Source organism: Triticum urartu, chromosome 3, assembly GCF_003073215.2.
Source record: "Triticum urartu cultivar G1812 chromosome 3, Tu2.1, whole genome shotgun sequence".
Taxonomy (NCBI): Eukaryota; Viridiplantae; Streptophyta; class Magnoliopsida; order Poales; family Poaceae; genus Triticum; species Triticum urartu.
In genome coordinates, this window is record NC_053024.1 from 364,308,979 (window position 1) to 364,320,514 (window position 11,536).

The following is an 11,536-nucleotide window of genomic DNA, read 5'->3' on the forward strand; positions in this document are numbered from 1 at the left end:
GAAAGGCGCAAGGCCATTAGAGAAGAGGTGGCCCGGCTTTTGGCAGCTGGGTTCATTGTAGAAGTCTTTCACCCAGAGTGGTTAGCCAACCCAGTGCTTGTACTCAAAAAGAATGGCACCTGGCATATGTGTGTGGATTACACTGATCTGAACAAGGCTTGTCCGGCTGATCCTTTTGCCCTCCTCGTATTGATCAGATCATTGATTCTACGGCGGGTTGCGCACGTTTGAGTTTCTTGGATGCTTATTCTGGTTATCATCAGATCAAGATGGCAGTCAAAGATCAGGAGAAGACGGCTTTATTATCACTCCTTTTGGAGCTTTCTGCTATGTGTCTATGCCTTTTGGGCTTAAGAGTGCCCAGGCGACTTACCAATGGTGTGTGAAGAATTGTCTTCACGATCAAATTGGGCGTAATGTTCATGCTTATGTGGATGATATAGTGGTAAAATCCATGAAAGAGGAAACCTTGGTCGCAGATCTGAAAGAGACTTTCGATAATCTCCGGGTCTACAAAATGATGCTTAACCCGGCCAAGTGTGTTTTTGGAGTCCCAGACGGCAAGCTCTTGTGTTTTTTGGTATCTAACCGAGGTATTGAAGCTAACCCGGAGAAAATCAAGGCAATTACATCCCTGGCCAAACCAACATGCATCAATGACGTTCAATGACTGGCGGGTCGTGTTGCTGCTTTGAGCCGGTTCATAAGCCGGTTAGGGGAGAAGGCAATGCCTCTGTATCAGATGATGAAGAAAACAGATGATCTTGTTTGGAGCGATGCTGCAAACTCTGCTTTTGAAGATCTGAAGACACAACTTGCTGAGTCGCCGGTCCTGGCTTCTCCAGTTGAGAAAGAGTCGCTGCTATTATACGTGGCTGCCAACTCACGAGCTGTTAGTGTGTCTATTGTGGTGGAGCGCAAGGAGGCTGGCAAGGAGCATCCGGTTCAACGGCCGGTTCACTATGTCAGTGAGGTGCTAATTGAATCCAAGCAACAATATCCACATTGACAGAAGCTCGTATATGGGGTGTTCATGGCGAGCCGGAAGCTTAAACATTATTTTCAAGGTCATTCAATCACTGTGCTTAGCTCTGCTCCTTTGGGGGATATCATTCAAAACAGAGAAGCCACTGGACAAGTTGCCAAGTGGGCCATTGAGCTTGGGTCTCACGGGTTGAAGTATGTACCACGTACTGCGATCAAATCTCAAGCACTAGTTGACTTTATTAATGATTGGACAGAGATGCAGATGCCAGAGGAGAAACCAGACAACATGTATTGGACTATTCATTTTGATGGGTCTAGACAGTTGGAAGGCTTGGGGGATGGAGTTGTTTTAACCTCTCCTCTAGGTAACAAGTTTTGTTATGTGTTACGGCTGATGTTTCCTTGCACTAACAACACAGCAGAGTATGAGGCCTTGCTCCATGGTCTTCAAGTGGCAAAAGAGATGAGTTTGAGCTAGGTCAGATGTCTTGTCGACTCAAATTTAGTGGCTCAACAGGTATCAGGCAAGTGGGATTCCAAGGATCCTCTCATGGCGGCTTATCGCCGGGAAGTTGATGCTGTTGCAGGGCATTTTAAAGGTTATCAAGTGGAGCACATTGACTGTAGGAAGAATGAAGCGGCTGATGCTTTAAGCCGGTTGGGGTCTCAGCGTAAGGCGGTACCACCTAACACCTTTTTGGATGTTTTGCATAACCCGTCTGTCAAGTTGCCCACAGAAGAAGATTTAGTTGTTCCTGACCCGGAGGCGCAGTTGGTGGCGGCTCTTCATGTCATCACAGATTGGACAGTACCGTTCTTGGCTTACATGGCCCGGGGAGAGTTGCCAGCGGATGAGACCCTGGCTCGACAGATAACCCGGCGGTCTAAATCAATGACGATTTCGGATGGAGAACTATACCATCGCAGTGTCTCTGGAGCGTTTCAACGGTGTGTTTCCCCTGAAGAAGGCCAAGAAATACTTCGTGAGATCCATGAAGGCGATTGTGTTCATCACGCCGGGTCAAAATCTCTAGTGGCCAAAGCTTTTCGTCACGGTTTTTACTGACGGCTCACGCTGATGCAGAGGATCTGGTCAGCAGATGTGATGGATGTCAAAAAATTGCATGACGAGCACATGTTCCGGCTCAAGAGCTCCGGATGATTCCAATCACTTGGTCGTTTGAGGTCTGGGGGCTTAACATGGTGGGGTCTTTCAAAAGGTCTAAGGATAAAAAGACACATCTTTTAGTAGCAGTTGACAAATTCACAAAGTGGGTTGAGGCAGAACCAGTGAGTAAGTGTGATGCGGCCACGGCGGTTCAGTTCATGAAAAAGGTGATCTTCCGTTTTGGTTTTCCACACAGCATCATCACCGACAATGGCACTAATCTATCCCAAGGGGCTATGGAGGAGTTTTGTCAACGTGAGCATATCCGGCTTGATGTTTCTTTTGTAGCTCATCCTCAATCCAATGGTCAAGCTGAGAGAGCAAATCAGGAAATTTTAAAAGGGCTCAAACCCCGGCTTATCGTTCCCTTACAGCGAACGCCGGGTTGTTGGGTAGAGGAATTACCCTCGGTGTTGTGGAGTATCAATACCACACCTAACAGGTCTACAGGTTACACACCTTTCTTCATGGTGTATGGAGCAGAAGCAATGTTTGTTTGGGAACGTAGTAATTTCAAAAAAATTCCTATGCACACGCAAGATCATGGTGATGCATAGCAACGAGAGGGGAGAGTGTGATCTACGTACCCTTGTAGACCGACAGCGGAAGCGTTAGCACAACGCGGTTGATGTAGTCGTACGTCTTCACGGCCCGACCGATCAAGCACCGAAACTACGGCACCTCCGAGTTCTAGCACACGTTCAGCTCGATGACGATCCCCGGACTCCGATCCAGCAAATTGTCGGGGAAGAGTTCCGTCAGCACGACGGCATGGTGACGATCTTGATGTACTACCGTCGCAGGGCTTCGCCTAAGCACCGCTACAATATTATCGAGGATTATGGTGGAAGGGGGCACCGCACACGGCTAAGAATATGATCACGTGGATCAACTTGTGTGTCTATGGGGTGCCCCCTGCCCCCGTATATAAAGGAGTGGAGGAGGGAAGGGCCGGCCCTCTCTATGGCGCGCCCTAGGGGAGTCCTACTCCCACCGGGAGTAGGATTCCCCCTTTCCTAGTCAAACTAGGAGTCCTTCCATGTAGTAGGAGTAGGAGACAAGGAAGGGGAAGAGGGAAGAGAAGGAAGGAAGGAGGGGGCGCAGCCCCTCCCCCTAGTCCAATTCGGACTAGGCCTCGGGGGGGGGGGGCGCGGCCTGCCTCTCCCTCTCCCCTAAAGCCCAATAAGGCCCATATACTTCTTCTCCCGTATTCCCGTAACTCCCCGGTACTCTGAAAAATACCCGAACCACTCGGAACCTTTCCGATGTCCGAATATAGTCGTCCAATATATCGATCTTTACGTCTCGACCATTTCGAGACTCCTCGTCATGTCCCCAATCTCATCCGGGACTCCGAACTCCTTCGGTACATCAAAACTCATAAACTCATAATATAACTGTCATCGAAACCTTAAGCGTGCGGACCCTACGGGTTCGAGAACAATGTAGACATGACCGAGACACATCTCCGGTCAGTAACCAATAGCGGAACCTGGATGCTCATATTGGCTCCCACATATTCTACGAAGATCTTTATCGGTCAGACCGCATAACAACATACGTTGTTCCCTTTGTCATCGGTATGTTACTTGCCCGAGATTCGATCGTCGGTATCTCAATACCTAGTTCAATCTCGTTACCGGCAAGTCTCTTTACTCGTTCTGTAATAAATCATCTCGCAACTAACTCATTAGTTGCAATGCTTGCAAGGCTTATGTGATGTGCATTACCGAGAGGGCCCAGAGATACCTCTCCGACAATCAGAGTGACAAATCCTAATCTCGAAATACGCCAACCCAACATTTACATTTGGAGACACCTGTAGAGCTCCTTTATAATCACCCAGTTACATTGTGACGTTTGGTAGCACACAAAGTGTTCCTCCGGCAAACGGAAGTTGCATAATCTCATAGTCATAGGAACATGTATAAGTCATGAAGAAAGCAATAGCAACATACTAAACGATCGGGTGCTAAGCTAATGGATTGGGTCATGTCAATCACATCATTCTTCTAATGATGTGATCCTGTTAATAAAATAACAACTCTTTTGTTCATGGTTAGGAAACATAACCATCTTCGATTAACGAGCTAGTCAAGTAGAGGCATACTAGTGACACTCTGTTTGTCTATGTATTCACACATGTATTATGTTTCCGGTTAATACAATTCTAGCATGAATAATAAACATTTATCATGATATAAGGAAATAAATAATAACTTTATTATTGCTTCTAGGGCATATTTCCTTCAATGTTGCCTAGTGGCATCTGTCATGACTCGCCTCGTGTGGCAGCCTATGTTGAAGCTGATAATGAACAAGCCAGACAGGATGCACTTGACTTGTTAGATGAAGAAAGAGACTTAATAGCGGCTCGATCAGCAATTTATCAACAGGACCTGCGCCGTTATCACAGCCACCGGGTTAAGTCCAGGACTTTTCAGGAAGGCGACCTGGTGCTCCGGCTCATCCAGGATCTGTCTGTAACATCCCAAATTTTCAATTTGGAATGTTATACACTAGATCATCATTGCATATCATATTTATTGCATTTTGGTTCATCCTAGAAATTTCACGCAACTCAAGGACCCTCGGAGAGAGTTGGGGATTTCGTTATTTTCATATTTGAGTTGTCTCAAATTTTGAAAATAGGATCATTTGATTTTATTTATTTTATCTTCAATTATTTCTATTAAAAAAATTAAGAGAGAGGGAATAAAATGACTTTCCCAAAATAAAGAAATATTGGAGATTTAATCAAAAAATCAACCAAGATTTTTTTGGTTTTATTTGCTATTTTATTTGAATTTAGGAAAAATGCACGTTTTTCAAAATTGCATTTAGGCCCCAAATAAATGTTCATCCTGTGCGGCTTGATTTTAGAAGCCGGGGAAAATTTATTTCGGGATTTTTGGAGTCTGTTTAGTATTCCTTTTGTTTTTTTTCCGAGCATAATTATTTAAAAAAAAAGAGTCCGAACCGACCTTGGGTCGTAACCGGCCAGGACTCGGCCTGGCCGGGACTCTTATAGCACCCCGAGGCCCCAAGGCCAGCCCAAGCCGCGCCCCCGCCCTGAAACCCTAACCCTAGGCCACCGCCGTCACCCTAACCCTAGCCGCCCGCCCCGCCGCCGCCGCCCCCGCCGGACCGCCGTCGGAGGTAGACCTCGCGCCGCCGGTTTTTTTAGAAAACCGATCGGTTTTCCGTCAGTTTTGTTTTTTTTAGTTTTCGGTTTTTTAAATAGATCGGTTTTCCGGTTTATTTAATTAGCGAGCGTTCGTCCGTTCGTTCGTTTTAACAAACGTTCGTCGTTTTTCTTTTTCTCGGATTAAATCCGCGATTTTTCTGATCGCGATTTCTGATCCGATTTTCGTTTTAACTTTTCGCTCGTTTATCGGAATCAGGCGATTCAAGCGCCTGGAGTTTCGTCTCGAAACCCTCTTTCCGTTTAACCAACTCAAACAAGTTTTTGCCACTGTAAAAATTGCCCTAGATCCAGAATAGTAAACGAAGCTTGTTTCTTTTGCCGTTTGTCTTTCGTTGCTTCGTTCGATTTGATTCTTTTTGCCAACCGGAGTTCTTAAGTTGAACTTTCTGGTTAGATCTCTTATTTGAGTTTTACCTATGCATTAGATGAGTACTTATTGTATGCTTGTTTGTTTGCGATAGAGTACCCGGAGTGCGCCGCTTGCTACTTCGAATCGCTAGGTTTCCGGATCATCAGCAAGGCAAGTAACACTTTGATCATTTTCCTACTACCCAGTTTTATTGCATTAGATCAATTCTCACACATTGCATGATTAGGATCTAATTAAATTGTGGGATGGGAAGTAGATGAGGTAGTACCTATTACCTGTTTATTATCAAACCTTTGGGAGTTACTTCTACGTTTGCTTATTATGCCATGCTATGCTAGTAGACGTGGATTGGGTGAGTGTATCCATGACAGATGTGAGATTGTTAATTAATGGTTTATTAAGGTGGCAACTTAAATACACATCTGGGTGGATTGAGGCACCTGGGTATTCGTGGATTGAGGCACCTGGGTATTCTAGCGATTGCCTGTTTTCTTTATGGACCGCCACCCAGGCTCAAAGGGATCATGAGATTATTCATGCTAGAAACTTCCGTGTGCAGCCACAAGCTATTATGGGCTCTAGCATAGTTGATTAAGTTGTGCGAACTCTTACAGTGGTAGACTAGCAGATGTAGGGGAAAGTAGGTGTAATGGTCTACCCGATCGTAAGGTGCTAGCGCTTCTGAAAGACTATGTCTCGGTCATCCGTTTTCTCAAACACCATGTAGTGCGAGAAACCAAACGGAGGCGATCGAGTCTTTTGGGGAAAAGTGTGCAAACCTCTGCAGAGTGTATAAACTAATCATGATTAGCCGTGTCCCCGGTTATGGACATCTTGAGTATCTAGTACCTGGATTATCATGTGAATTTCAACATGTTACTCTAAAATTAATTTTGTTGGGTTTTGTTTAATGATGATGCTTAATTGGGATTGAGAATGTTGTCAACCATTCTCAATGTTTAACAACTACCATGATAGTTAAATAAAATTTATTCCTTTGCAGTAGGGAAAAATTGGGTTTACACAAAATTGTAACCATAGAGCCTTTCACCAGCCAAATATGCATATAGAATAGCCTATTTCATTCCATTACTCTCTATGTGTTATTTTGCCAGCATATTCCATGTGCTGACCAGTTTCGGGCTGCAACATTAATGTTGCAGACTTTTCAGACGACGATTAAGGTGTTTTTAGGTCGTGGTTCTATACTCAGTGATGCCGTTGGAGTTGATGGACTCACTTATCTTCCAAGCCTTCCGCTGTTATCGTTATTAGATGGCCTTAAGCCATATTTATTATAATAAGTTCTCTTTTGAGACACTCGATGTAAATAGTGTGTGGTTGCTACTCTGTTATAAATCCTTCAAGTATTGTGTGGTGTCAGCATTACTGATCTAGGGATGACACCTGAGCACAGAGATTGGACCGTTTGAGGTCTGGTCGCTACAAGATGGTATCAGAGCACATGCTGACTATAGGACACGACCACTAAGCTAAAGACCTAGATCACTACTCACTCTCTTCTCTTTCTGACTTCTCATCTTTTCTACTCTTTTAGGATGGCGGATGCAAGGAACAAGTTCACGCAACCGGATGAAGATACACCCTTTGGACGTCACTTGAAGGAAGTCACTAGATACCTGAACATAGGAGTACCAAGCTTCACCGGAACCTACAACGCCACTTTACCTGAAGAAGAGCGTTGGATGATTCAAGTTCAAGTTCCATGAAGGATGTTCATGCCAGTCACTGAGCCCATAGAGTTTTATTTTGATGCACCAACTTGGAGTCTAGGAAAGAGCATGGCAGCTCACATCGCCATGGGACACATTGGAGAAGTCTACCGCTATGATCTCAAGGATACTATCTACCAGATTTATGGGCGCCGAGATGAGCACTGGGAGATGATCAGCACCAGAAAGGATAGATCAGTTGCAGCTTTTATCCAGGAGTTAAACCAGCACATTCGACGTCAGGAGAACCAGATGTGCGCCGACATGATAGATCTGAAGAAGGCGAGGACAAGAATCAAGGAACTAGAGGAAGAACTCAAGGCTACACGTGAAGATTTTGAAGAGGAAATCGAAGTATTAGTGGAGAAGAATGACGATCTGATCAAGAAGATCGAAATATTTATGGGAGGCCCTACACCAGTAGAAGAAGATGAAGAGCCCAAGGAGATTCGTTTGGAAGACTACATCATCATCAACGACACTGACTCGGATCCAGACGATAGCGATGATGACTATGTTGATGAAGCTGGAGCAGATATAATGGAGTCTGCAACCGAAGAATATTTCTAGTAGACCACCTCATCAGTAGTAGTGGTCCACCATGTAAATATAGTAGTCCGAGCACTTTTGTGATAGTTAGATAGATTGTATGCCCTTGTTTGATTGATTGAATGAAGTGAATTGTTTTCTTTTGCCTCATGTGCATATGGGTAGTGTTTTCCCTTTAGACCCCCTCTATTCTTAAATCTCATCATTTCTAAAACCCTCAGATGCCTCCGAGACGTGACCCCGGATTTACCTTCCCACCAGAGCTCGCCCAGTTGATCCAGCAGTAGAACACATTGATGCAGTTGCTAGTCCAGAATCAGAATCAGGGGAACAACAACAACAACCCACCACCACCACCTGTTGATCACTTAGCTCGTTTTCTTAGGCTGAATCCGCCGGTGTTTTCCAGTAGCACCGAGCCGATAGTAGCAGATGATTGGCTCCGCAAGACAGCTAGAGAGTTGACCACAGCAGGATGCACGGATGCGAAAAAGGTGAAGTTTGCCGCACATCAGCTTGAAGGCCCCGCAACATCATGGTGGGAGAATTTCACAGCCACTTTCCCTGTCGACACTGTCACGTGGGACTAGTTTCAGTAGGCTTTTCGAACTGCCCATGTTTCAGCAGGAGATATGGCCATGAAGAAGTGAGAGTTTTCGCAACTTGCGCCAAGGAGGACGGACAGTTGGCCAGTATGTGGAGGACTTTAGTAAATTAGCACGTTATTCCCAGATGACGTTGCTACGGATGCAGCTAAGCAGGAGAAGTTTCTGGAAGGACTGAATGATGAGTTGAGCATGCAGTTGATGGTAGCAACCTTCAACAATTACCAGGAGTTGGTAGATCGTGCTCTCATGATTGAAGGGAAGCAGCAGCAGATTGACAATCGCAAGAGGAAGTATGGACAAGGGAAGCACAATTCAGGAGCTCAGCAGAAGCCACGTTGTACCCCTAGACCGGGAGGACATTTTCAGCATACCCATGGAGGAGGTAGCTCGCACAATAACAATGGCACCAAGAATGGTAATGGGAATGGAGGAAGCAACGGCCAGAACCGCACCAACCCATCGACCCCAGCCAAGAGAGACATGAGCAAAGTCACTTGTTTTAAGTGCCAGAAGACCGGACATTATGCCAATGAATGTCCTCAATCACAGAATCGTAATGGCAATGGAAGCTCTGGGAAGAAGCCAAACCCTTTCAACAGGGGACAGGTGAACCACGTTAACGTGGAGGAGGTTGAAGAGCAGCCGGATGCAGTAATCGGTAAGTTTTTGGTTAAGTCATTTACTGCACTCGTTCTTTTTGATACCGGTGCATCGCATTCATACATATCAAGGGGATTTGTGGATAAGTATAACATGCCCACCAAAGTTCTTAGAACACCTATGTTAGTAAGCTCACCAGGAGTGGAGTATATGGCCAGCCAAGGATGTTTTCAAGTGCCAGTAAGTATAGGTAGGCATGTGTTTCCCTCGGATTTGATAATATTGGAATCACAAGGTTTGGATGTAATTCTGGGTATGGATTGGTTGTCGATGTATGGAGGAAACATCGATTGCGCTAGTAAGTCGATCTTGCTTACCACCCTAGAAGGGAGAAGGATCAAGTATGTATCCCGGCATGTGCCGAAGAGGACTCAAGTAAATTGTTTAACAGGAGTTGTGCAGGAGGAACTACCAGTAGTGAAGGATTTCCCCGATGTATTTCCAGAAGAGTTGCCAGGCATGCCACCGGATAGAGATATTGAGTTTTTGATTGAGCTTTTGCCAGGCACAGGGCCAATATCAAAGAGACCATATAGGATGCTCGCAAAGGATTTGGTGGAGATTAAGAAGCAGATTAAGGAGTTACTGGGTAAAGGATATATTCGCCCAAGTTCTTCGCCTTGGGGATCGCCAGTACCTCTAGTGGAGAAGAAGGATGGATCGTTAAGGATGGTTGTTGATTATCGAGGATTGAATGAAGTAACCATCAAGAACAAGTACCCACTACCAATGATCAATGATCTGTTTGATCGATTGCAAGGAGCTAAGGTATTTTCCAAGATCGATCTGTGATCAGGATACCATCAGTTGAAGATTCGAGAATAGGATATACCTAAGACGGCTTTTACCACCAGGTATGGGCTGTACCAGTATATTGTTATGTCATTTGGTCTGACTAACGCACCTGCATATTTTATGAACATGATGAACAAAGTGTTTATGGAGTTCTTGGATAAGTTCGTCGTAGTGTTCATTGATGATATCCTGGTTTACTCGAAGAATGAAGAGGAGCATAAGGAGCATTTGCGTTTGGTTCTTGGAAAGCTCAGAGAACATCAATTATATGCCAAGTTTAGCAAATGTGAGTTTTGGTTGAAAGAAGTTGGATTTCTCGGACACGTTATATCCGAAGAAGGTATAGCAGTAGATCCCACTAAAGTTGATATTGTGACCAATTGGAAAGCCCCAACAACAGTTGGAGAGATCCGGAGTTTTCTTGGACTCGCAGGATACTACCGGAGGTTTATTGAGAATTTCTCAAAGATTGCGAAGCCTATGACGGAGTTGTTGAAGAAGGATACCAAGTTCAAATGGACTGAGGAATGTGAGGCTAGTTTCCAGGAGTTGAAAAACGTTTGGTTACCTCACCAGTGTTGATTTTACCAGATCAGACCAAGGATTATGAGGTGTATTGTGATGCTTCATGTCGAGGACTTGGAGCAGTGCTTATGAAGGAAGGAAGAGTTGTTTCATATGCCTCACGGCAGCTTAAGCCCCATGAGTTGAATTATGCTACGCATGATTTGGAGTTAGCAGCCGTAGTGCATGCATTGAAGACTTGGAGACATTTTCTGATTGGAAACCATTGTGAGGTATACATGGATCACAAGAGTTTGAAGTGTATTTTCACCCAGAAGGAGTTGAACCTCGGACAAAGGAGATGGTTGGAGCTCATCAAGGATTATGATATGAAATTGCATTATCACCCCGGAAAGGCTAACATAGTAGCTGACGCGTTAAGCCGTAAGAGCCATGTCAACACCCTAATGACGGGAGATTTACCAAGGGAGTTAGCCGAAAATCTTCAAGAGCTATGTTTGGAAATAGTTCCAAGAGGCTATGTAGCAACATTGGAGATTCAGTCTACTTTGATGGATAAGATCAGAGAAGCTCAAAAGACTGACAAGGAGATTGCTTCTATTAAGGAGAAAATGAGCAAAGGAAAAGCTAAGGGATTTCGTGAGGATGAGCACGATACCTTATGGTTTGAAGACCGTGTCTATGTACCAAATGATTCAGAGATCAGGAAGTTAATTCTACAAGAGGCCCATGATTCACCATATTCGATTCACCCAGGAAATACCAAGATGTATTTGGATTTGAAGGATATTTTCTGGTGGACCGAAATGAACAAGGATATTGCAGAATATGTAGCAGTTTGTGATGTATGTCAGAGAGTAAAGGTAGAGCATCAGAAGCCAGCCGGATTGCTATAGCCATTGCCGATACCCGTATGGAAGTGGGATAAGATAG